Source organism: Rhinolophus sinicus, linkage group LG13 (genome assembly GCF_036562045.2).
Source record: "Rhinolophus sinicus isolate RSC01 linkage group LG13, ASM3656204v1, whole genome shotgun sequence".
NCBI lineage: Eukaryota > Metazoa > Chordata > Mammalia > Chiroptera > Rhinolophidae > Rhinolophus > Rhinolophus sinicus.
The window spans coordinates 28156033-28178344 of NC_133762.1; the positions used below are offsets into that span (position 1 = coordinate 28156033).

Below are 22312 nucleotides of genomic sequence, written 5' to 3' on the forward strand. Positions count from 1 at the left end.
TGTTTGCTTTGCTTCAAACGTAATAAACATTACACTCTGTCCTCTTCTTTTGTGCCGGTTCCTGTCACGGCATTAGTCCCCACAGCTAATTCCTCACACCTGTCTCTGCCATTCAAGGGAGTGGGGCTGAGTGGGGAGGAAGTGCCCGGCTCCAGAAACTCACGGCACCAGGAGATAAATGACCCATCCAAAAGCGATGGGCACATGCAGGGAGCCTGGGTGCCCCATTTGCACAGTGGAGTCCTAGGCAGGGAAGGAGGAAAAAGAAGGAAGGGGCATCCCCCAGCCTCCTCTTGAGCCTTCCATGCCACACTTAGGGACCATCTTCCCCACAGGGAGGGAGGGAGACAGAGAACCAGCCATCGTTACTTTCTGTCCTTCCATCATTGCCCCAGCGCACAGGACACCTGACACACCAGGCTCCCTCCAGGCTCTTCCTCAAACACACCTGGCCTGCCCCCCCGCTCCTGGCTTTCAGACTTGCTATTCTCTCTACCCAGAAGGTTCTTTCCCTAAAAAGCCACTTCCTTTGTGTCTTTCTTCATATATCTCACCTCACAGCGTGATATTTTCCTGAGAGCCCCCTTCCCAAAACATGAATTCCGTCTTTGAAACTCTGTGCCCCTTTCCTCTTCAAATTTCTCCTTAGCACTAGCACCATCTAATGTGCTAGTTATTCTGCCAACTTATCTTACTGTCTTCCCCATCTGGAATGGAAGTCCGCGAGGGTCTCCTGGTGCTCACTGCCATGTCCTCAATGCCTGGCACATAGTAAGTGCTCAATAAATATTTGCTGAATGAATGGATAAATGAATAAGGTGGGATGGGATGAGAGGGAGCAGCCAGTGGGGCCCAAAGATGGAAATGATATCTCACTCCAGCTCATCAGCTCACGTGACCTCTGAGAGGTAGACAAAACTGAGGTGCAGGGAGTGGCGTTGACTTGCCCAAGGTGACATAATGAGTTACTGGTGGAGAGGGGACTAGAATCCCAGACTTGGGCTCTTCTGTAAGGCAGCTTAGGTCAGGAATATATACTGTACCCTAATTCTTCCAGGTGGGGTGTTGAGGAAACTGAGACTCAGGAAGGTGGCGTGACTTGCCCAAGGTCACACAATCACTTATGTAATGAAATGACTGAGTACCTACTATGTGCCAGCACTGTTCTAGGAGATGATGATGTAGCAGTGACCAAGGCAGAGAAGATCCCTGCCCTCACTGAACTCACAGTCTAAAGGGAGGAATGGGCACTGAGCAAGTTAAATAAGTATAAAAGTCAGAGGGTAACAAGAACTAAGAAGATAAATCGATCAGGTGAAAAGATAGAGCGATGGCAGAGGGAAGGTGGAGTGGGGGGCGCCATTTCACTTGAGTGGCCAGGGAAGCCCCGGTAAGATGTAGCCTGAGCAGAAACCCCACTGATAAGAAGACGACACGGCGGACCTCAAGCAGGGCCAGTGGAAGCTCACACCTGTCTGCTGTGAAGTGTGTGTCCTTCCCCAGTCGAACAGCGCTGTCACTAAAAATGCAGCATTCCGTGAGGAATGAGGAGACAGTGAGGAGACTATAAAGTGAAGTCAGAAGCACTGGCTCTCAGTGGATGACGTGTGAGTTGAGGCCTGAAATCCAATAGCAAGGTGACCAATAGCAAGGGATGAGGCAGGGCCTCTCAAATCAGGGATAGCACAGGATCCAAGGTCTGGAGGTGGGAATGGAGACATTCAGATAGAGGGGAAACTGGCTCTGGGGGAAGGAGGGATAAGCTCTGTTTGTAATGTTTGCCAATTTTCGTGGTGTAAATACTCTCAACAGAGCCAATTTCAAAGGCTTGAAAAACTGGCTTGCAAAATTCCTGAAAAATCCAATAATTGGCTTTGATGAGCTAGTACAAGCCAGCTCTAGCAGACCGTCGCTTCAGGTATCAATCAGGGGGCTGGCCAGACAGCATCCATATGGGGAAAGAATAAGAAATAATTTGTAATAGTATGTATGGAGCAGAGAATTCCTGGACTCTAATAATTGGAAGCGTTCTCAGTCGTTGTGAGATTATCCCCTGCTGCTTCTCTTTTATTTTACAGAATAGGAAACTAAGGTTGAGAAAGAACCGGGGACTTGCCCAAAAACACACAGAGCTGCAGCCAGAGCCAGGACTGGGAGTTGAGCTCAGGCTTCTCAGGGGAACTGGCTCCCTTTTTGCTGCTTCTTAAAGGGCTACGATCCATGAGGGCCCCATCAGGCCTGACAGTGAGGGAAGAAGGCCCAGATTCTCCAGGCACCCAGGTGGGGCAGGAAGAGGCAAAAACAAGGGACGTGTGTGCCAGGTTCAATGGAGTGCAGAGGTGGGAGAACTTAATGCCATCTGGTGGGGTGATAGGTAAGCTGGGTTTTGAAGGATAAATAGGAGTTTTCCTGCAAGACAAAGGAAGAAAGCAATATCCAAGGGGGCAGGAATGGTGTTAGAAGAGTTCAGAGTGTGATAAGAAAACTCAAAGTGTTTGGCATTACCAGGATGTAAGGTGTAAGAAGGAAGCAGCAAGAAACGAAGCCAGAGAGGTGATGCCCTGTTGCTCACGCTGAAGCAATAATGGTGGGCTTTCAGGTAACCACAGAGAAGCTATTTTTATATGGGTCTTCCTGTCTTATCAGAACCAGGTGAGTGAGGTGGTACAGTGAGGTCTACTCCCCATGGCTGAGGGCCTGCAGTGAGGAAAGGCCCAGGTTCTCCAGCATCACAGCCTTTCCCTGCGGGCACTCAGCAAGTCGCTCACCCCATGGTGGGTCTCTCCCCGCCAGCCCCTTGCTGATCTCCCTTTCCCTCCTGCTGGCTGCTCTTCTCCAGGCCAGGAATAGAACCTCACATCTGACAATCCTCAGCGGTGTTTAAATTTAATAGGCCCTCCTGCTTTTTTCCTCCTCAGCACCTGGGCTGGGCACTCTGCAGCCGCCCTGGGAAGAGTCCGATGAGTAATGCAAGGAGAGTTGAGTGTGTGAAGTATTGGGGGGGGGATTGCGTGTGGCACAGGGCTGTCTCACACCTCCCACCCCGGAGAAGGGGGTTCAGGAGGGATGGTCCAGGTATTCAGGTCCTGTTCTTTTTTCACCGTGTCTTTAAGGCCCTTCAGGAAAACTCAGGGGAGCCCTATTTCCATCTCCACGCAGCCACCAGCAGCCTGGAGCCTCAGGCCTGCAGAGGCCGTCTAGGGCTGAACGGAAGGGACAGAAAGACGCGGAAGGCACTCCTTTCCCAGGGGGCTGCCCTGGCTTTGGATCTGGGTCTAGAGAGAAAAAAGAGGGACAGAATGTGTGTGGGAGGCAGAAGTTTGGGGCCTACTCCCAGATTGAGGTTCCAGGAGCCGGGGCAGGGAGTTGGGGTGCAGGCAGAGAAGATGGAGGGCTGGACCTGTCTGGGCAGCTGGATAGCTCCTGGTGTAAACCTGGGCTCCAGTCTCGGGGCCGTGTCTGCTGTCCATGGTGCTGCCACCGCTTGGGTCCTGGGCGGCCCTCCTGGACTTGGGCAAGCTCTCCTCGCCCGGAAGCTCCCTAGGCACTCGGTTCCTTCTTCCACCTCAGCCCATCCCACCCCTGCAAACAAAATCACCGTTCAATTTTCTAGCTTTGGCACCTTCCCAGCCATTTTCCTTCTTTCTTTCACTCATTCTATTTATTGAGCATCTACTATGTGCTATACCCACAGCACACAGCAGTGAACAAAACAGACTCGGCCTTTAACCCCCGGAACTGTGTTCCATCCCTGTGCCCACTTCCTTGAGGAGAAAAGGGGCGGGGGAGAGGGGCCCAAGCTTTAATTCCTGTTCTGTCCCTGACTTGTTCTGAGTCTTCTGGCTGGTTCCTTCCCTCTCTAAACCAGGGTTTCCACATCTGGAGCCTGGGACTGCTAACCCCACTGTGCTGAGTTGTTCTTATACTTATTAATTACAGCAAGAACTTATTCTAAGTGTCCTGCGTGGATTCTCTCATCCAATCTTCGCCCAGCCCTTTGATGTAGACACCGTTATCGTCGTGCCCGGTTTACTTTTGAGGAAACTGAGACATGGAGAGGTGAGGTCACTTGCCCAGGACGACACAGCCGGTAAGTGGGCGATGGGATTTGAACCCAGACAGTCTGGCTCCAGGATGAACTCAATGAGGTGTCTAAGCGCGCAGCAGGCTCGGGGCGCAGGTGGCTCCCTGCAGGCTGGCTGCTCCCCTCCCTCTCCCCTTACCTGCAGCACGTGGGGCTTTCTCCTGGGCTGGGTGGCCTCCCCCTCCACCAGGGCTCCTGCTTGCCCCCTTCTTGCACCCCTGTGCTCTGGTCGCCAGGGCAGAAGAAGCGGGGTTCCCAGAGGTGCAGAGCACTTAGAACCCCTTGGGGGGCTTTCTATTCCTGTCTCCATCACTGGTTCTTCTTTGGAGGGGCTGAGATGTGCCCTGACTGCCTCCCCAGCGCACCCCCCCACCGCCCGCAGGCTGGCGGCCCAGTCCCCGTGCTGACATTTCTTTGGTTGTTGATGTCACGGCCCTTCAGTCTGCGCAGTTTTACAAATGTGCTGGCGAGATGAAAGCGCAGGGAACAGCGACTGGAGAGCAAGTTCGGAAAAGCTTTTAACTTCCAGCTCCCACAGACAAAGCAGGCGGAGGGAGGAGGAGGGAGGGAAGGAAGGGGAGGAGGGGGGAATAGAGGGAGGAGAATAGAGGAAGAGGGAAAGAGAAGAGAATGGAGACAAGGAAGGAAGGGAGAGAGGTAGAAGAAAGTATGGGAGAGTAAGGTAGAAATGGAAAAGGGAGGGAGAGAGAGCAGGAGGGGAGGGAGGGAGAGGATGAGGACAGAGAGTTAGTGGGACAGGTAAAGGGGAGGCTGAGGGAGGGGGACAAACAGATAGGAAGACACAGAGAGAGGGAGACAGAGAGAATGGGGGGGGAAGGTGGACAAATGGAGAAGGAAACGAATGAAGAGACAGAGAGAGAAGACTAGAGGGACAGGTAGAAAGAGACAAATAAGGAGACAGACAGAATGAGTCAGAGGACCCAAGAGCGAGGAGACAGAGACAGAGGTGGAGGGAGCTGAGAAAGGGAAACAAGTGGACAGTGAGTAAGAAGGCAACTGACAAATATAAAGAGATGAACAAAAAGATAGACAGACAGACACAGGGCTGCAAGTGAGGACAGACAGAAGTGAGACCTGCCGTCTCTGGCCGTGGTGTGAGCCCGTGTAGGAAAGGAGAGCAGGAAGGATGGCAGAGCCTGGCGCAGAGAGCAGCGGCCTGTTCTTACCCTTCACTGACATCTGTTCAAACTCTTGAGTTGCCCTGGAGCAGACCCTGCTGTTAAGTGGTTCTCAAATGGGGGTAAATTTGTTTCTCAGGGGACATTTGGCAGTGTTTGGACACATTTTTGGTTGTCACAACTTGGGGGTGGGGTGGGTGATGTGCTACTGGCATCTAGTGGGGAGAGGCCAGGGAAGATGTTATATAACGTACAGCCCCCACAGCAAAGACTTGTCTAACCCAAATGTCTCTAGTGCCAAGGTGGAGAAAGCCTGGGCTAGAGGAAGGGAAATACCCATGGACCCAGGTGATGGAGGTGGAAGGAAGGCTCTCACAAGCCCTCCTCCTGAATCCCACCCCCAATCCTTCCTCATTTCATCCCACCACTGGAAGAGTAGTCGTCTTTTTTATTTGTGCACTCACCATGCTATAATATAATTGTGCTCAGGTTCAGACCTCTAATTAAGCACCTACAATACTCTCCAGTCATGTGACTCACCAGGGGCAGTACTACACATCAGTTCGGTATGCAGGCTCTAGGCTGCCTCAGTTTGAATCCCAGCTCTGCCACAAACACCTTGTGTGACCTTGGGCAAGTTTAGAGTTTCCCTATGCCTCAGTTTCCCCACCTGTAAGTTTATAAGTTGGTTGCTTTAAGAATCAAATGAAGTAATCCATGCAAAACACGAGCATGGGGCTTGACACGTGGCATGTGCTTGCTAAATGCTAACTACTGTTATTATCATATCGTTTTATCTGCACATCAAAGCTGAGCGAAGTGGCTTGCCTAATGTCACACAGCCTGTGTGGGGGCACAGCTGCTCTCCACCCAGTGTTTCCTCTGTCACACGACACAGTCCCTTGTTGCACCTGTCACACTGCAGCAGAAGGGACGTCCCCACTTACCTTCTCCCAGACCAGACTGGAAGGTCAAGCCCAAGTGCCAGGAATTGACCTGATCTCACCACTTACCAGCTGTGTGATCTTGACATTTCAACATTTCATGCCTCCGTTTCCTCCTTTGTAAAATGGGGCTCATGCAAGGATCTGATTGTTGTGAGGACTTGAAAGCAAAATCATGGAATACAGCAAGTGTTCAACAATTGCTGGTGGTGACCTCGATGTGTGTTCAGTCTCTCATAACGCCTGGCACAGAGTGGACACTTAGGAAATGTTTGTTGGAGGAAGAAAGAGTGAGAGATAATGGTGGAAGTGAGTCTGAGAAGAGGAGACGTTCAGAGAGGAAAGGCAGGAGATCTCAAAAAGAGTCACGGGGAGAAGAGAGATCAACAAACATTTATTGAGCACCTACTGTATATATGCAAATGTGAGAGCAACAGTGTCCCAGGCCAAAACAACCTGTGGACAATTAAGCAGGTGACACTTGAGATGAACAGCACACACGAAGGTGTGGAGGGAGGGGAAGGGAGGGAAAGAAGGGAGAGCTGGAGCAAATGGCAAAAGTGAGTCGGAGGGGAGGGAGAGAACAGAAAGTGAGGAAATGCATCGGAAAGGGCTGGCCTCTGGTCTCTGAAAGCATGAAAGAGTGCAAGCTAAGAATAGAGAGGAGAGGGGAGGAGAGAGACCAGAAAGAGACTGGGAGAAGGAGGGCGATACAAAGGCAGGGTTGGGAGAGATCAATGAGGGGAATAAACCGAGCGAAGGACTTAGGGGGAAGGAACAGGCTGACACATGGAGAGTAAATCTCAAAATAAATAAATGAGGAATGGAGTTTTGTGGGAGGGGCTGGAGGGGCAGCCAGTGGGAGAGGCGATTGTAATCACCAGGGAGAACCAGAGAAGGACCAGGGCATGGGGATGGAGAGGGAAATTAGGGAAGGAGGCCTGAGAAGGAGCAGGACGAGGGTGAGGTAGAGCCCGTGTCCCTGAGAATGCCCAGGCGTCCAAGGGCCTGCTCTCTCTTTGCTCTGAACTTCAGCAGCTGCTCATAGATCATTGTGTCTGGTCAGTGACAGCGTGGCAGGGCAGAGGTAGATGGCAGTCCTGTCTCCTGCTATCCTTCAGCCCTTTGGGGGGCTCCTACAGGGCCTCCCTACCGAAGACAAAGCGTGGGTCACTGGAAGTCAGTGATCCTAGCCCACCATCAAAAATGTCCTACCGAGAACTCAGGGACTGGGGTGTTCTCAATTAGGCCTCATTCTAAAGAGAGAGGACTGAAGAGAAAGCCATGCAGCCAAGAGAAAGAAACTAGGCCCCAGCAGAAAAGACCTCAGGCAGCGGGCTAGCTGGATTTTAAAACGAATGGCAAATCAGCCTTGAAGGTGTTTCTGGGTGGTGGTAGGGGTGGGGGGGAGATTTTATTGGAAGGCTCTGTGGGCCCAAATGGCACTAAATTTAAGATGGGGCTGTGTTGCCTGCTTACTTTGTTGGTTGCAGGGATGTCCATCATGAAAGACACCCCCCCACCACCACCACCACCAAAAAAGGAAAAGCCTACATGGTTCTTTTTCTGGGATACCTGACCTCTCACCTCCCTGGAGACTGGGCTCCTACTTCTGTCCACCTCAACACGCAGTGATTGCTTCTGAAACTAGCGGTCTGGGCAGGGGCCTTTCTGGGCAGTCAGCCAGGGGCGGTCACTGGAGAAGCCTGCCCCCACCCTCGCCTGCACCCCCTCCTCTGAAGCCGGGCTTCCATAATAGTGGGGGGAATGGGGGACCTTAGACGCGGTAAAGTCAGGTAGTGGAGAAGGGATGAGTCTCAAACTGGGGTCCCCAGGGAAGCTGCCAGGTGGGGAGGTAGATGGTCCCCCTCCTGGGGGCGCTCCCTTCGCGCGGATCTGGGGTTGCAGGAAGGAGGGGCACCGCCCCCCGGGGGTTTCCTGGGACTGGGCCGCGGGGTGGGATGGAGAGTCGGACCACTCTTGGCGGGGGAGGGGCTGCGACCCGGGTAGAGGGGGTCGGGGGTCCCCCGCTGCGGGGTACTGAGCTTGGGGCGGGGGCTGGTGGTCGCCTGCGGCTCCACTCGCCGCGGCGCTCCTGCCCGGCGGGCGCTGCATTCTCCGAGTCTCCACCAGAGGCTGCGGGAGGAAGGAAGGGATCCGTCCCTTGCACACTTCCCCCCTAGTCAGACACGCACCCTCCCTCGCTCCCGCTCGCTCACTCCCTCGCTCTCTCGCTCACACACACGCGCGCACACGCCGCCGCGGCTTCCCCTCTCGCGCCCGCTCTCCCTCTGGCTCCTCTGGGCGGCTGCTGGGCTCTGGACTCGCCCGCCCGCCGGCGCCCAGGCTCCCGCCCCACGCAGCGCCCTGAGGCGGCAGGACTGGGGGGAGCTTCGGGCCGCTCCCCGAGGTAAGAGCGCGGGGTGCCGCGGGAGGGGCGGCCGGATAGCCGCTGAGGAGAGGCTGCCCATCTCGGAGGGAGCCCCCTGGCCCGCTGAAGCTGCCCGGCAGGCGGCGGGTTTGGGGGGGCGAGCCTCCCGCCGCAGGGGTAGCCGGGGTGCCCACGCCGGGCCCCCGCGCGCCCCCTCCTCTCGGCGGGGCGGGGAGGGAGGGAGTTTCCCACGTCCAAACTTTCCCCGGCGCGGAGCTGAACCGCCTCTCGGCCCGGAGCCCGCGGCCCCCACCCGCCCCCCAACCCCGCCCGCTGCGCGCCCAGGAGCCTCCGGGACCCCCGCGGGCCGAGGGGTAACAGAGCCGGGGGCCAACCCCGGGCACCGAAAGCGTCTGGGGAGGGGGCGCACGGCCTCTACACGGGGGCCGGGACCCAGGTGTTCCCGGAGCCCCCCACCCCTTGCTGCTGGGCTCGGCTACCCGGCCCCTCCCAGAGGCGGGGTCCGGGGCCGGGAAATACCGCACGGCGTGAGCGTGTGCGCGCGATTATATACATGCGAGGTCGTACGGTGTCCGGGGGCATCCAGAGGCCGATTTGAGCCGCGGCGACACGCACGGCTGCGGCCACCTATGAGGGAAAAGGGGAGCTGGCCCACGGGGACCCCCGCCAGCCCTAGCAGCTCCACCCCGCTGCCCTCGGGCCGTCGGGCCAACCCGCAGACACGCGGAGAACGAGGGGCAGCGCTGCCCTCTTCCCTAGGACCCAGCTATGGGCACACTGTACCCTCTACGGAAGAAGGATAGGGCCCGACGGCCTCACGTCCAAAGGGAGCGCCACTTGGGACTGACTCTGGAGGGCCGGGGCGCTGAAAGGGGAGGCATGGATTGTGTGGGCGCACTGGATGCTGGGTGGCCCGCGGTGGCACGGTCGGACTTGTCTCACTCGCGTCTCCGTACCTGACCCCCCTTCTCCCTCTTCTCTGGCACTGTCAGGCCCCTGCCCCAGCTGGGGCGCGGCTGCAGACCACCAGTCGGGGCTGCAGCGGGAGGAGCTAACCCGGAGTCCCTCGAGGTCTCCCCGAGCTGCGGGGCACCCCCTGGTGGCGGGCAGAGGAACCGCCGCTTGAAGCCGGCGGAATGCTTCCAACCCTCACGCTTTTGGAAAAGAATCCTCTTGTCTTCTCTCCCGCCGCTCTTGTCCAGGGGTTGGGCAAGCCAACTCCGTTTTCCGTGGGTCTGAGTCAAGCTCTTTCCGGGTCCCTGGGGCGGTCAACCTGCTCCCAGCACAGGCAGCGGCTCATTCGAGGGCTTTGGCGGCTGCCAGCCCTCTCTGGACCCCGCCAGCGGGGTTCTGGGTCCAGTCTTCTTACCTCACTAGTCAGTGCCACTACCCTGTCTCAACATCCCCATTGCCTTGGAATCTATGGCTCTTTCCTAACCGCCATGCCCTCGGTCCCTCCTTAGTTCCCCCTTAACTTGTCTGTCAATGTCCACTCTGTCCCCCTTAATTATTATGATTCTACAGCCCTTTTTGGAATTTGGCCTTTGTACGCACAATCACGTCCTTTGTCTATGCCCATCTAGGACTATTTCCTCCTCCACTCATCTTCCATCCTGCCAGCCTCAGTTTCTCTCTGCAGCAGTCACTTCTCCCTTGCCCTCCTCCCTGCCCCAGCTACTTCTCCACTCCACCCCATCCCTGTTTCTCTCCCTTTCCCAGTGTCTGGGATGCTCTTCTTCGATTCCTCTGGAAGGCAGGGCCATTGCCAACATTTAAACACTGCTTCCTGGGGTGTCTGCATGCCCCTCTGGAACCACCCCTGCCAGCCCCTCTGGGTCAGCTGCTTTGCAAAGCCAGCCACGTCTCTCTCAGCCTAGGGGCAGCTGCCCCTCCTGAGTGGCCTCTCAACTGGCTCCTGGAGGAGGCTGATTGAGCACATTAGCGACCACCTGGGCACGCGTCTTTAACCCCATGTTATAGTATTGGAAAGAGGCCTGGGTCACACAATAAGCTATATCCAGAGCTAGAATGGGAACTCAGGTGTCCTGACTTCCAGGCCTCACCAACTCTCCTTATAAGTTGAGCAAATCGAGAGGAAATGGAGCAGTTTCTTGCTTTCCCACTGCAAGCAGAATAAGAAGACGCCTGCTTAAATGCAGGAGGAGGTATTTAACTTAGACCCCCAATGCTCCCAGGGGCCAGTGCCAGGGAAAGCTGTTGAAATGTCTTTGGTGGAGAAACCCACATAACAGACACTGAGGGTGCAGCTTGGCCCCTAAAGGTGGGGTATGACCCCAGGCAAGTCACCGCCCTTCTGTAACACATGTGTGTGGAGGGGTGGCTGTGATGTCAGGATGTTTCTGGTGGTCTGGAATCATTGTGCCTGGAGGCAGGACTTCCAGTTCTCCTGACGCTTCCCAAGGCTCTGAGTTTTCTGAGGCCTTTGCAGAAGGGCTGCGATCTGAAGCCCTCTGAGAGGCAGCTGGGCTGACACCGGGCAGGGACCCCAGGAGAGACAGTCTCCTCCGAGTTAGCAAAGTTTGGAGCAGTCAGTATTTACCACATGGGCGACGGAGTCAGCCAATTAAATCTCCTCTCCTCTCTCTGGGTTTTTTTCCTCCCCTTTTTTCTTCCATCAGGAAGCTCCATTCGGAAATGCAGCCTCAGGTATTCTGAGCGAGAGAGAGAGATGATTCCTGTTTATATAACTCAGGCAGCAGCCTGTGCAGTTCGGCTCTAGAGGGGGTGGGAGCTGAGGATGGGGTCAGATGGCTCCTGAGGAAGAGGAGACCCTAAGGAGGGGGCCTGGGCTGGGGCCTCAGGGCTGGGGGCTTACCCATCCCATCTCGGAGCTAACCCAAGGAGGACAAGAAGGGGAATCACCCTGTCAGGCTGAGAGGAGACCCAGGTCTCAGGCCAGGCTCAGGGAGAGAAGCCTCATGCCCCCAGCGAGGGTGGACATACCCTCCACCCCCCTGGACTTCTCAGAGTGCCCTTAAGATGGAGCTCTTGACTAGAGGCCTCTACTTCCTGGAAACTTGTGTTTTGATACAGGTCTCTCCAAAGAAAGCCTAGATTTTTTTTTCCCACCATCAGGAAAGGCTCTGACCTCCACTTTTTCATCAGAGCAATGGGCATAACTGTCTTTTATGGCAGAAGCAAGGACTAACAAGAAACTTAAGTCTGTGGAATGGTCTGAGCTCTATGTATCTGCCAGAGGAGTCATTTTTCTCATTGAAGATGAGACAGAGTGGCTACTGGGAAACAGGTTCAGGACAGGGGGCCTGGAGACAGGGCTGGCATGTACAGTTAGACAGGTCGTTGACCGTCCAAGGGAACTCAGTGCAGGAAGAGCGTAGGGACTGGAATCCATCTTAAACTCCACACAACAAATCAGATGCTCTAAAGCCAGACTATGTCTTTCTGGAGGAAAGGGTACTTTTCTCTAAATTGCGAAAAAGCCTTCATATACTAAGTAGCCATGGGCCTTTGGGGCTACCTGCCCCCAGAGGAGGATGTCTTGCTTTAATTCCCACAAAGGTAGCCCAGCTGGGGTTAAGAATCTACACAGGGCTCACTCCTTAGCCCAGTTCTCTTATAGCAGGGACACACCTTTCTGAATATGTGAGTCTGGGTCTGAACACATGAGGTGCAGGAACCTAGAGGAATTCCCTTCCTCCCTCCATCTCCTTCTGTGCTCCCATCAGCAGGCCTCTTCCTGCTATCCCCCTGGGATTAGCCTTAGAACTTCCTGCTTCCTCATCACACCCAGGAGCCTTCAGCCATCCCCTTGCTACCAGCTCCCTCCTTTGTGTAAGATGAACAGCTGATTCAAAGTATGGCCACTGGGGTCAGACCAGCCCAGATTTGTGACTTGAAGGCTGTGTGACTTTGGGCAAGTTACCTCGCCTCTCTGAGCCTCTGTTTTCTCCTCTGTGAAATGCAGGGAAAAAGTAATAGCTACTTGATTGGGTTGTTGTGAAGATAAACTGTGCATGAGTATGTATGGTGCTTAGCACGGCTCCACAAGTGAAGCAGTCTGGTTATTGTTATTATCTCTCTGTTTGTGTCCGTTGGTTCCCACAGGGCTGAAGGCTCTGTTCCTCTGCTTGGTTTTTCTTGCATGTGGCTGGGCTGTTGGGACATATTCTGGATCCCCCCAGATTCATTTCACCCTAGTCTCTGCCTTTTGTCCCCTCCTCTCCATCCCTTGATCCCTGCTCTGCCTCAGACCTCACTGCCTTTACCTAAAGCGTTGTGGCAGCCTCCTTCCCGGCCTCCCAGCCTCTGATCCCCTCCCCACCGCAAACCCTGCTGCAGCCAGAGCGATCTTTCTCTAACGCAGGTGGGATCATGTCACTTGCTTGATTAAAACCCTTCCATGGCTCCCCATCGCCTACTGAATTAAGTCCAGACTCCGCACCATGACATTCAAGGTCCTTGTGATCCGTCTGCCTCCTCCTTTATCTCCCACTGTTCCTCCAATCCCACACCCCCGCTTTCAGCCACACCTGCCTCCTACCTGAATACCATTCCCCTGGAGAGCTTTCAATGCATTAAAGACTCAGCCCAAATGGTACCTATTCCTTGCATCCATCCATCCATCCATCCGTCTGTCTGTCTGATCATCCATCCATCTATTTGCTATCCAGTTTAAAATAGATTTGCACATATATATATATTGTTTGCTATGTGTTAAGCATGGTGCTGAAGGTTAGAAAAACAACGGTGACCAAGCAGACAGGATCCCAGCCAAGAAGAAACCTGGTGGTCCCAGGAAGGAGGCAATCAAACAAGTCTCATGAGCCATGATGAGGGCCAATGGAGGGTGGGCAGCAGAGGCTTCCAGGAGGAAGTGAAGTTTAAACAGAGACCTACAGGTCTGAGTAGCAACTCTCTAGGGAATCAAGGAGGTGGGGCAGGAACAGGGAATGGAGGCTCCAGGCCAAGGGGTGCAGGGCACCAAGGCCTTGGACGTGAGAGAATATTAGAGGGACTGCAAGTTCAGTTGGCTGAAGTGGGACATATGGAGCCTGGGTTATGGGTGTGGACGAAGGAGTTACAGGAAGTGAAGCCAGCGAGGTGGGTGGAAGCCAGGTCCTGGGGGTCTGGAAGGTACAGGAGGGGCTTGGCCTTCATCCTGAGAGCAGTGGGACCCATGGAGGATTCTCAGCAGGGGACGGGCACGGTGCTTTGCTTTTAGACACCTCACCCTGCCGCTGGGTGGACAATGGGTTGGTGGGGAAGATGGGTCCGGCATTGCTAGTAGCTGGGCCTGCGCAGTGGAAGAGTAGAACGGGCAGGTTTGGGAGACTTCATGGCCATGGGGCACAGAGGGAGTCCCTGTTTCTAACTTGGGAGGCTGTGTGGGTCGTGCAAGGAGCAGGGCTTTCAAGACGAGGTGGAGACCAGCTGTGGACAGAGTGCACGTGCGGAGCTGGTGGCACCTACAGTGGGGATGCCCTGTGGACCATTGCGCAGAAATGACTGGGCCCACTCTGAGAGTTCTAGGCCGGAAGTAGATCTCGGAAGCCCCAGGGTGAAGGAGATCACCCAGGATAAGTCTGAGAGTGAAAAGAACCTTGAGGGACCTGTGCATTTCAAGGACAGGTGCATCCCAGGAAGTCTTCTCTGACCCATTCAACATGTGACGTCCCTCTCTGCTCAGCCCCGTAGTACTTAGTTTAGATTTTTTTTTTCCTGCCTGCCCTGTATCATCCACACTAGCTCCGTGGTTCCCAATCAGTGGCACTTTTGTCCCCGAGGGGACATCTTGCAATTTCTAGGGACATTTCTGGTTGTCACAACTGAGTAGGAGACTGCTCCTGGCATCTAGTGAGTAGAGGCCAGGGCTGCTGCTACTCCTACGATGCACAGTCCCTACAACAAAGAATTATACAGCTCAAAATGTTGACAGTACAGGGGTTGAGAAACCCAGCGCTGGCGGAAAAGACCCTGAAGGTCAGCGCTAAGTTTTTTCACTTTGGCCTCCCAGGGGATGAGCAGCATGTGGCACAAGACAAGCATCTCACTGAATTAAGTTTGGACTTGAGGAGGGCGTCTCAGGCCAGGCAGCATCGAAGCCTGTAGTATATAAGGTCCAATCCTCCCCGGGGTTTCCCGGCCCCTCCCTCGCAGACTGGATCAGCCCAATATCTAAGATGGGCCCATGAAAGGATGGAAGGATAGGCCAATGGGAAACACCTGCCAAAAAGCTGCCAAACATCCCAGAGGTAGAGGACATGTTACTGCGTATAGTTCACCTGCCTTGGTTTTCTCCCTTGTTTTATTAACTTCTGTCTTTCTTTATCACCAAGCAAATATGTTATTTTTTAAAATAGGCAAGTTACCGATATACAAAATGAGAAACGTGACAATCTACTGATTAAGAGCGTGATCTCTGCAGCCAGGGAGACGCAAGTTGAAATCCTGGCTCTGCTACTTATTAGGCCAGTGAGCCTCTGTTTCCTCATCTGTTAAATGGTTTTAATGAACCTACCATGCCGAGTTGCAGGAAAGAGTAAACAAGGTTACAGAGACAAAGGGCTTAGCGTGGCATTGGACTCGTAGGAAGTGTTCAATCCAGAGTGACTTACATATGTGTGTATGTGTGCAAATTTATATATATGCATAGATATGTATGTTTCTTTTTATATATAAAAGCATTTTTAATTAGCCACAATCCCACCACCACTTGGCTACCATTTCAGTGCATATCCTTCTTGACATATATAGATTTTTAAAAAATAAAAATGGCATCTTGCTTTATATATGCCTTTGTAACCTGCTTTTTTTTCACTCGATAATATATTGTGAATGTCTTGCCATTTCAATAAATATACATCTACCTCATCATTTTTTAAGAGCTGCCTGGTTCTCCATTGTGTGGCTGGACCATAATTCATTTAACCAGCCCCCACTGTTGGACATTTGGGCTGTTTCCAACCCTTTGCGATTACAAACAATTCTGCAATGAACATCCTTGTACATACATCTCCACGCTCTTGTCTGATGATTTCCTCAGGGACCACTTGGACATTTTTGGCAGGAGGCGTGTGACCCTGATCAGATTCCTCAAGTAGAAGCCCTTGGGCCCCGTGAGGAGAGGGCTGGAGGGTCTCTGGGGAAGGGAGAGGATGCCGGATGGCAGAGAATTAGTTTGGCTCCTGGAAAGCAGATTCTGATGTTAAGACTGGACTTCTCTGTAAGCAGGAAAAGGGAAGGCCCCACCCTACTTGTCCGTTGTCACTGTGGTGCTTGCAAAGTAGGGGACCAGGATGGGGACTCAGTGTGTGTGATGGGCACAGTGACAGACACCAGACAGGCAGGGGACACGAGGTGGATGGGCCCAGGCAGGCTGATGGATGGGTAACCGAAGCAGATGGATCCAGGTCAGTGGGCAGACAAGATGATGGGCAGTGATGAGCCCGACAGATTCAGGTGACCAGACAGACATAGGACGGAGCCTCCCAGTGGGGCCCACAGGAACCAAGGCTGACATCGTGTATTCACAGACAACAGGGAGTTCTTGGAAGGTGCAGCCAGGCCCCGAGGCCAAGAGGTGCTGAGTTTCCTCTTCCATCATCAAAGCAGCTATGTTTAGGATTATGCATTTTAGAGTTGAAAAGGCCTTTGGGGGTTGATGGGCCCATCCAGCAATAGATATACTCATATCGGAGGCCCAGGGGAAGAAGAGAACTTGCCCAGGCTCCTGCAGCGTTTCTCTGGCAGATGGAGTTCTTAGCCCCTGCTTTAGACTATTCTCATTTCCATTTTTCAAATGAGCCTCTCACCTGGGCTTGAAGGGAAGGGGACTAGGTTGGCAGAGGGGGAGATTATTGCGTGGCGGGGGAGGGGGACTGGGAAATCTGGAAGAGCCTTGTCATGAATTTCTCTGTCCACCCTCTTCCCACCGTTGAGAGCACAGACCAGGAGCAAGACTGCAAGGTCCCCATCCTCACTCTGTCACTTACTAGCGGAGTGACCTTAGATAAGTTGCCCAACCCTGTGCCTCAGTTTCCCCACCTGTACCTAGCTCATAGGTTTGCTAAGAGGATTAAATGAGTTAGTAGAAGTAACGCACTTAGAACACTGCTTGGCTCCTAGTAACACTCTGTAAGTGTTCACTACTGCCATTGTACTCTTTGCCCTTATTTTTTCCTTTGAATTCTGTATATGTGTGCGTGCACGTGTGTACTCACGTGCACCTACGTAGCAGGCTGTCTCTTTGAAGGCACATATTGTATCTTTCTCATCTTGTATCCTCCCTCTTCCGCGCTCAGGTCCCTTTAGACAGCTGGGCACGTAGTAGGTCCTCAATCAATGTGTCTTGATGAAGTAGCTCACTTGATTGTATCTGGTTGAAGGGATTGGAAGATTTCATTGGGGGAGGTAGCGTTTGAGCTGTGTGTTGAGGTCTAGGATGGCATTGCTGCCGGTGGAGGTGACACGGAGGGCAGTCCAGGGGGTGCGGACAGCATGAGCGAAGGGGAGGAAGCGTGGTGAATGTTTGGGATGACAGCCAGTTGCCTGGCTTGACCAGAGCATGGAGGAATTAAAGCCACCCAGAAAGGGGAGGTTCAGCTGGATTCAGAAGTAAGGAGCTCCGCTCTGAGCAATGCAGGCAGCAGGGAGCTGCTGGAGGTTGCTGAGTGGCGTTGAGCTTTAGTAACAGCACACTCATGGCATTGTGTTAGCATGGACTTGAAGGCAAGAGAAAGGAAGCCAGGAGCGGAAGAAGCCAAAATTGTGCATGACAAGTGGGGCTGGAACTTGAATGAGATCATGGAGGAAAGGGGCCAGAGGGCGAAGGCCCTGAGGAAACAGGATCAACAGGACACAGAGCTGTGGGAGGTGAGGGAAAGGGACAAGTGAAATATGACCAGGTCTCAAGCCTGGGTGTCTGGAAGAACTGGGGTGCCATTAACCAAGTTAGGGGAGCCTATACTCAGGACATAGGGGGAAAACTTGAGATGCTGGTGGAGATTATCCATCTATCCAGCATCCTAAGCCATCCGTCCATCCCTCCGTCCATCCATCCATCCATCATCCGCCTGACCACCCACCTCCATTTACACACTCGTCTGCCACAGTCCACCCCCCTTCACCCACCTCCTCCCTTCCATCCAGCCGTCACCCCCTACCGTGTACTACCGCCTCTTTCCTCACTGCCCATCTCTCCCCTCTCATTCATCCATGAGTCCACCAACGCATTATCCATCCAAGATACATTTCTGTGAGCCTACAATGTGCCTGGCTCTGGTGACATCTTGCTGCAAGCTTTTAGAGATGCCTGACCCCAAATATAGTAATTTGAAAAACCAATGGAAGGGACCAGGATTAGAAGAGAGAAATTTGAGAGGGGACTTGACGTCTCTAAAGCAAAGACCAATAAACTGATAGAAGGCGGCCTGCAGGTCTATTCCCAGGCCAGAGCAGAGGAGAAGGGCTGCACTTGCAGCTGGCGGGATTGAGGTAGCTTGGAGGGCGACCTACCTTCCTCATCATCTCTGGTGTCTGGGGTCACCTACCTAATAATGTGTCTGGGCTGGAGCAGGGTACAATAGCTTTAGAGGTGACTTAAAGGGAATGGGTGCAGACGCGTGCATTTATGGGGTAGTTAGTGAAGGACTCAGGGCTTTGCCTTGAAGAAAAGTGGAGGCGGGTGAGTGGAGCAGCAGAGGACCAAGGGGAAGGGGAAGGTGACTTTAGGGGAAGGTGACTCTGGAGGCCAAGGAGACACACCTGTGTCTAGGATGAGCCAGGTTGAAAGAGGGCACCTAGGTGATGGCTTGGGAAGAAATAGCTGCACTTAATTCTGCAAACAACCCTTAGAAGGGGGGCCCCTCTACTCTTCTCACTCAGCCCCCATCCCTTCATCAGCTGACATTTTTTCGTGAGCCCCTAGCTTCTTACACAGACCTGACCCTTCCCAGGGACTCTACCCCCTCGATTCAGCCTGGATCTCCTCACAGAGCCCATGTTCTCTCCTTTTAGTTTTTGTCCCCTCAGGACCCCATTCTCCTCACAAATCCCAGGCCCCAACTGAGCCTCTGGCCACAATTCCCCTCTCTCAGAGCCTCACCTCTTCTCTGAACCCCCCTCTCCTTGTGGAGACCCTCTCTTCTCATGGCAGGGAGGTTTCATTCTCCCAGAACCCCAGACAGAGCCCTTGCTCCCTTATGAGAGCCCTAACCCTCGGCGGAGCCCCCATCCCTCCTGGAGCCCCAAATCCCCTCACTGAGCACCACCCGCCCCTGAAGATCCAGGCCCCTCTCTGGCACACACTTCCCTTCCAGAGCACCTCTTCCTAACAGAGTTCTGTTCCCTCTCTGAACACTCACCTCTCTGAGCCCAGTTCCCTCAAGGAGCTCCCCGCCCCCCGCTGGTAGTACTCCTGGCCCCTGGCAGAGCCCTCTTGCTACCCCCATCCGGGGCCCAGACCTCGCTCTCCCTCAGATGCTGTCAGCCTGCGGGTAGTGGCTCCAGCTCTAAAGCCATCCCTGGGTTTCCACACCAACTCAGTCATCCCACACGCCCCTCCACACAGCCTACTCTCTACCCTGGGGGGCTTTGGGGATGAAAGGACTCTTAGGTCCCCAAGTGGGCTGGCCTGGGGGCGGAGACCAGCAGCTTTGGCAGCTCCGCTCTGCTTACTCCCCTCCCTCTCCTCCCTCGTGGGCCGACAGAAGCTGGAGACTCTGGCTGCTTCTGGGTTAGGAAAACAATCACAAATTAGGGAAAATGCTTTAGGAAATTGCTCTGCTGCGTGAGAGGGAGGCTGCCTCTGGAGGGAAGGAAAGAGGCTCCCGAGCCAGCAATGGTTCCCCGTGGCCTCACCCATCCACTCTAAACCATCTGCTGGGCATTTGAGGCCCCACCATCTGACACGGTCCCCTGCCAAGCCCCAAAACACACCTGCTTCAGCTAAACAATTGCTCCCAGGTCCATTCCTATCTGTGGACCTTTGCCCACCTGGGCTGAGCTTTTCTATCCATTCAGTCTGAGCACCCCATTTCAGCCCATCACGATCCATTGTTACCTGCCTTGTCTCTTTGACGGTCCACTGAGTGCAGGAACTACGTCTTACACTAATGACAGGTAGAGGCAGACAGATCTGGGCACCAATCCTCATCTGATACATATGGACTGGGTGGCCTTGGGCAAATCCCTTTGACTCTCTGATACTCAGTTTCCTCATCTGTAAGATGGGAAGAGTAAGACGTCCCTTTCTGAGTTGTTACTGGGAACAAATGAGGTCATGGGCATATAGTAACCTGTTCAGAATAGGTACCAAATTAATGAAGGTGCCCTCCCTGCTTTACAGACAGCTCAGAATGTTGGGCTGTGAGGTCCAGTGTTTATCTTTGAATATCACTTATCAACAACGTTCCTGACCGCCTGCTCTGTACCTGCGTGTCCACCATTCCCCTACTGAGGATATATAGAAAGCGGGCGCATGAGCTTCAGGGCAAGCACTTGAGGGGTTCCTCATATAAGAAGATGAAGCAATAAAAGTTAGATTTGTATGAGTCTGCTGGCCATCAGGCAAGACTCAAGCCAGGCCATCTTCCATCAGGAGGAATTAGGACAGCAGCCAAGAGCTTGGATTCTCCAGCCAGACTGTCTGGGCTTGGGTCCCCACGCTGCCTGCCCCTTTCTCAATTCCTGACCTCTCAGAAGTGCCTTAAGCACCTCAGTTTCCCCATCTGTAAAAGGGGGTGATGATCACAGACCCTGTTCCCCAGGGTCGTGGTGATTATTATGTGAGCTAATATTTGGAAAATGCTTAGAATAGTGCCAGTGCCTGGCAACTAGTAAACCCTATAAAAGGGTTTGTCAAATAAAATCGATGAGGGATTCAGAGACACGGGAGTGGACAGCCGGGTAGCTCAAGCAAGATAGGAAATGGGCTTTTAGAATTGGGTTTTTACAGAGCTACAGTCCAGTCAGCTGCCTGTCAAACTGGCCTCTTTCTGAGTAAGGAGAGCATAGGTTGTTGTCGAAACAAAAAATGCTTTTCATAGAGACCACTCGGGTGCCGCATTTGGCGAAGGAGGGGACCAGGGCCATTGCACACTGAGGCAGCCTCTGCAGAGGGTGGCAGGGACAAGGCTCCAGGGCTCTCAGAGGCTCTTCAGAGTCCCTGCGGAACCTCCCCTGCCCATTCTCTGTCCCAGTGGAGGCTCCTTCCTGGCATGACTATCCTCTTCCTGTCTGTGAAAGGTGAGGCTGGTTTCTGCATCCCCTTGATGAAAGGGGACCAAGATACTTTGTCAGAGGCTCTCAGTGGGGTCCTTCCCACAGGCTGGCTGAGCAGGGAGTGGAGGCTGAGTCCTGGAACTCCTGCCTCAGGAACTAGCCCTGTTCCTGAGCACTGTGTCAGGTCTGTGCTGGGCACGTTGAGGGTAGAGTGGACCAACCGTGATCCTTGCCCTTGAGGAATTTAGGAGAAACAGCCAATTGCTGGAGTCCCTCTTCTCCTGGGGCTTCAGTTTCCTCATTCGTCCTCTTCCTTTTTAAGGAGTAGTCCTTCCACCTGCTTCTCTCTTTCCCTCCTCCTCCCAAGCCTCCTCACCAAGGCAGAGGATGGGAGGGGCCCCCGTGGAAGAGAGAGAGTTTGTACAAACTGGGGGCATGGCTGGAACTTCTGATTGGCTGATCAAGCCCATTCTTTTCCCTGGTTGCCATAGCAGCCATTTCCCGGAGTTGTCAGTGATGAAACTCATAACATTGTTTTCAAATAATCCGTGTAATTGAAATAACAATTGAGCTGTTAACTCGTCTCTCAAGCTCAGGCTGGGACAGCTCTTCCTCTCTGTACCCCCTCCTACCCAGCCCAGGAAGCTCTGGCCCCTTTCCGTCTCCTTTCTGAGGCTCCAGCCCCTTCCTTGGGTTGGAGGAAAAAAGGGGAGGTGGCCAAATTATAGAATCCTAGAACTCAGGCCCCCAGAGTTGAACCAGAACTTAGAAACCAGAAATTCCCTCCTTTTGTAACCAGAGGTGCAGAGGACAAAGGGACTTAACCAGGGGCCACACAGGAAGAAAGCCGCTGAATTAGGACATGCAGTTCTGTTTTCTGTGGGAATTGGAGTTGATGTGTTGCCTTGAGGGGGTGATAGAATGCTCTAGAGTTGCCTCTTTCTAAGGACTTGATCTTGTGTGAATCCTTACTCACCCCGCCCCCACTTTACAGGTGAATAAACAGAGGTCCCAAGAACTGAAGTCTAATACAAGTATTTTTGTAACTTCTCCAAAAATACCTGTTGAATGAATGGATCTTGAAGAACAAAGACCACCTCTCTCTCTCTTCACCCCCTTCCCCCACATTTCTTCAGTCAGAGGGTTTCCTGGAAGAGGGGGTTGAGGGCAATTTGGGGACATGTGGCTTGGAGGAAGAGGAGGAATTGCTGGAGGAGATAAGAGAGGGAGGGAATTCCAAAGTGCTCACCCCCACTCCGCCATCCAGCCCTCGCTCGGGGAGGGGGCTGCGTGCTCAGAAGCATAAATGTGAACCATGTAGATCTCTGGTCTCATCCTGGGATGGACCAAAAAAATGGAAGAAGCAAGGCCTCTTCTGCGAGTACATGTCTCCGTGCACACGTGGAAACTCAGGTCTGCACACGTAGCTCTCTGTAGTGGCAGCTCCACAGGGGAGGAGAAAAGCATTTTTAAAAAAGTGCCTGGTCGCTGTCCAAGGTACTCTCTGCATCCGCAGATGACGTGAGTGACTGGGGCGGCAGGCGCTCGCTGG

The 22312-nt window shown here is 53.6% G+C and overlaps 1 protein-coding gene across 2 annotated transcripts in view; it reads left to right on the forward strand.

The window, feature by feature from the left end:
• The first annotated feature begins 8289 nt into the window (after positions 1–8289).
• Positions 8290–22312, forward strand: part of CDH22 (cadherin 22) — a 123195-nt gene continuing 109172 nt past the window's right edge. Inside the window, exon 1 of one of the 2 annotated variants that reach the window (XM_074317219.1) lies at positions 8290–8577. The gene's annotated coding sequence lies outside the window, so the exon portion shown is untranslated. The remainder of the gene's footprint in view (positions 8578–22312) is intronic. The other variant, XM_074317217.1, reaches the window with a different exon arrangement.